Below are 4,739 nucleotides of genomic sequence, written 5' to 3' on the forward strand. Positions count from 1 at the left end.
GTACTCCCTCCTCCAGGTGCTTTGCTGCTTGACCAGCCATTGTCACCAGTGAAAGGCAGCAGGTAACATCCTTTGAGGCCAATCTAGGTGCCTTTTTGTGGCGCTGGCAGGAGACACCCCAAGAATGGCTTTGGCTCTTCCTTTCCTCTTTTCTTTCAGTCTGCGAGACAAATGTGGAATGTTTTGAGTCAGTGAAACCTCTGCCATCATAGCAGCCCCAGCTTCAGGGAGCGCCTGAGGAGTTTAGAGGGAGATGTCTTCATCCTCTTAACTGAAAAGCCTGCTCACTCATTCATCGGCCAATTCTATCTTTCCAAAACTCATCTATTATTGCTCAGAGCCTGTAAAGAGGTAGGCAGCGCAGGGGCCTTCTCTTTACTGTAATGTCTGAAAAGCAGGCCTTTCTACTGGCCACAAAGGACAACAAACTGCTACTTGAGGACTAATTTAGGAGGTGCTGGGTAGCTCATCTGCTGAAGGCATAACACTATGAAATAGTATTTTATTGGCAGCTACCCGAGACAAAGAAAAACCAGACCGAGAGCTAAAGCTATTAACAAAACACTTGAAGTCCTGCTTCAAAACCAGTGGAACACATAACAACCAAGCAAAACCAAAGCTCTGCATCCATAAACTTTGTTTTTTCCTAGGATTTTCTCTTTAAGAACCAGAGCAAACCAGCTGGATCAAGACATCACTCAGAACAACTCAAAGAGCTGGAAACAGCATCTTACCTTTTCATCTGTAGGCAAAATGCCAAGAGGGGAGAACAAGTGTAAAGAGAATGCGAGGCAGGTGTCTCCAATCTCACTCACACAGACATGGGCCCTTTGATGGTGAACCTGACAGACACATTATTGCAGACTCTGGTTTTCAGCAGGAAAAACAGCTAAATGCTGCAGGGCAATTAAACAGAAGGTCTGCTTCAAAGTGTACGGGGCATTTCTCTAAGCTGCCCAGCTGTCTTGTTGGTATGACACAGGGTGCAGCCAGAGCACATGGGTTGCCTCAACTCTGCACTGGCTGAGATGTCAAGCTAACATGCTGTGTCACTGGGAAGCTTACATTAATAATGCAGATAAATACCTCTACTGCACTGTTGTCAGAGGAGGTCTGAGCTGTTTGCCAAACTAAAACAGTGCATGGACAAGTTTTGGTACCTGGGACTAATCCAACACTGTTGTGCTGGTCCCAGCCATCTCTTAACCACTTGTTTCCATGCCCTGATCTATCTTTAGCCTCAGAAACCTCTTCCTATCTCCTTCATTTGTCATACCTTACAGAAACCATAAAATTCATGCAGCTAGATAACACAACAGCATCCCTAGTTCTCCTCAGTGCTCAGGTTCATCAATGTCTGAGCCCCAAAGTAAACTCCACCCTCTCCTCTGTCAGGTGGAAATACAAAAGTAGTTCATGCTAGCCCCAGTCTTGTTGGTGTAGGTGACAGCAATGTTCTCACACTGCTAATGCACCTTTTCTGCAAAGGATGAAATTCTGCCCCAAAACATATACCAGGCAGAAAGAAGTTTGGCCTTATAAAGTGACACCTTTCCTAAATTGCTCTAAAACAGACACACATGTTACAAGTCTAGAATTCATCCTCTTCTTAGGGTTCCTATATTAATAAGGGAAATAGCTGAAGTACTTACCAAGTTAAGCTGCCCCTGTAGCTCTTCACAACACCAGATCTGCAACCTCCTTACTCCACCCACTGCCTTGCACTTCCTTTATATACCCTCAGGATTACGAGCCACCTGCCTCTGACAAGAAAAGGTGTAAAGCAAAGATAAGGCCTTAGAGCTACCCAGGGTGCAGGCTTAGGGCTGATGAGCGAGTTGCAGTGCTGTCTCTCAGCTGCTATTTCTGATCTGTTTTGGGTTAGCAGTGCATGGTCACAATCCTGTAAGGATTTTTTTTTTTGGCATTTTGGGTAACTTTCTCTGTAAGCAGTTGCTTTCTCTGGACTCATGGATAAAATTGCTATTACTCTGCTCTCTGCTCGTAATCCTGCAAGGCAGCCATGGACTGAGCAGGTACACAGAAACCCAGGCATGTTTACCCTATAAATACAGTTATGCCTCATTGGTGGGGAAACAGGCTCTGAAACTGCCCCTACTGTATTTGCTTTGTATTTGACAAAGCAGGAACATCTGATAATCTACATTAATTCATATACATGACTTAAAACGTGATACATGACAGTCCTAGCTTTAACTTTTCACATATGTTCTTCATATCACAGCCAAGAGGAACAAAACCCTTGAACCAAGAAATAGAGAATGCAGTTTGCATGCTGAAGGGCTGAACCAAGCTGGACCCAAGCACGTACTCTGGGCCAGATTTCCCTTTGGCTCTGATAAGCTCAGACTTTGGCAGGAGTGCATAAAGATTTCCTGGACTCCAAACAATCCCAAGCTGCAGCAATAGACAAAGTATACATGCATCTACATGGGTGTTATGCATATGTGCATGTGTGGCAGGGATGATCGACAATAAACCCAGCTTTGTGTGCCAGGCTCCCTGTAAATAAGAAGCCACAGGGTGATGGATGGGCTTGGGAAGGCCTGAAGCAGAATGGATGGGGTAGACTCTATGGTAGCTGACATGCAGAGAGCTGCGCTGGAGCCAGGAGGATGGCATTGTGCAGATAAATGAGATTTTACTTCCCTGCTGGGTCTCTTTCCATCTGTTTTTCTGTTTCTGGAGGCAAATGCTGGGGAGCTTCATATATAATCTGCCAAGAGACTTTCCCATTTCAAAGGGATCTCTCACAGCTTTCTAGGGTTTCCAAAAGCAGACAGGTAATCTTATATGCACTCTTCTATTTTCCTCTCTGAGGCAAAAGTACTAACATTTTTGTTCTCTCCAACATTTATTGCACGCTCACTTTGTAAAGAATATTTTTTTTTGCTGCTGGCCCAGACGTTCTTGGGACAACACAGCAGCAGAGTCCTGTGGTCACAGATCTCCAGTCCTTTTGGGTCCCTTTCAGAGCTGCCCTCCTCCTTTCTTAGGTTTCCTGTATCCATCCACCTTTCCTCCCTACCTTGCCTTTCATAGGTATCTGACTCCGCACTTTCTTTGTCCCTCCTGACTGTGTTTGGTGTGAGAGATTTCCATTCTGCAGATATTTAGGCTAGGCTACTTGAATCCTGCAACCACCCTTTGAAACATCAGCTTTTCTTTTGCTTGTGTTGTTTGCTCTCACTTTCTGCCATCACCAAACAGCGTTCCACTGTGGAAAGGGCCAAATTCCCTAATAAACTAATTGCACCAGTGGCATAAGACAGGACACAAGGATTCAGGTTTGCAGGGGGTTGACCAGAAGCTGTAGTTGCCCCTGTACCTCCATAAAGCATCTTCCTGGGGCAATTCGTATCCAGTGGCCACTTGAAATGTGACTCTCTCAACATTAGTTGAAGGGCTGGAACTGGGACTCTGTTTTTGCTGACCCACTGGCCCAGGCAATCCCTTCCACTCACCGGTCAGCTCTGCTTTCCTAAGCACTGAGGACAAAAGTGGCTCATTCACACAGCACAGTCCAGGTAACACCCTCTCCTGCAGCCCAGACTTGTAAGCTGTCAGTTTTGTACTTGTCACTAAGTCACTACTAAGCTCCAGCACCCTGCCTCTGATGAACACTGGACACCTTGCAAATCCTTCAAGTCGCTACGTGCCTCTCTCCTGCACCCACAGCTGTGCCACCCTTCCTCCTGTGCCTACTCTGACCTGCACAGAGAGCTTCACTGTTCCCAGGGTCAGTGCGGGAGCAGGGAGGATGCAGCACCAACACCCTCCAGGGACACAGCAGCCCTTGAGTTGTATTGAAGTGGAAGGAGGGCACATGAATGAATATGCAGTACCCTCTGCTCTGCTTCCCTCTGGGACTTCACAGAGTGGCTGACACAGCCATCATAGGCGACCTGCTATCAAACAGAGTCTACTCTACCCAATAATGAGATTAAAATAGCAATGAGTCTGAGATTAGCATCTAAGATATAGTCGCTTGCTGTCAGCACGGCACAGAACACTCTCCAGTTTAATGCACAATGCCTAGTGACAAATGAGACACAATCAATAGCAAAGGTCATTGCTCACCCGGCTGGAAAGCACCCACCAGTGTGACAGGGAAGAAGGGGGGCACATTTGGCCCCATCTTCTCTAGGGGGGGAGAAGTCGATGTGTCCCAACTGGCAGAACAGTTAGGCTGCACTTTCAACATTTTTCCCTGTATGTCATTCGTGAACCAAAACGTGTAGGATTAATGCCTCCTTCTGCCAGGGAGAGGAGATGGGAATACAAAAACCATTTCCATTAAACCCTCTGGTTGATGGAAGACTTCAGGTGTGAATTGGATAAATGTCACTTAAATCCTACATGATGAATTACTGGCTGTAATAAGCCATTAACTGATGTCAAATTGATTTAATTCAGAAATGAGATCTCACTTTTATCAACAGAGGAAGAGCAGAGAATAACCCGTGGGTACTCGGGGGCTCTGTGTGCATGTGCAAAGCAGCGCGCGGCTCTGCAAACACAATGACTCGGTGCGAAAAGCTTCTGTCACCCCTCGGCCACTTTCCACAGCAGCTCTGGCTCTAAGCCGGGACGTACCTCTGGGGTGTGGGGGGAGCTCAGCAGCTGCCGATGCCGCTGTCTGAGGCGACCTCCAGGGCAGGGAAGAGCCTTCTCGGGAGGAAGCTTGCAGCAGCCCCTGAAGTAGCAGGGACCTGCAG

Source organism: Mesitornis unicolor, unplaced genomic scaffold (genome assembly GCF_000695765.1).
Source record: "Mesitornis unicolor isolate BGI_N332 unplaced genomic scaffold, ASM69576v1 scaffold33878, whole genome shotgun sequence".
NCBI classification, from domain to species: Eukaryota; Metazoa; Chordata; class Aves; order Mesitornithiformes; family Mesitornithidae; genus Mesitornis; species Mesitornis unicolor.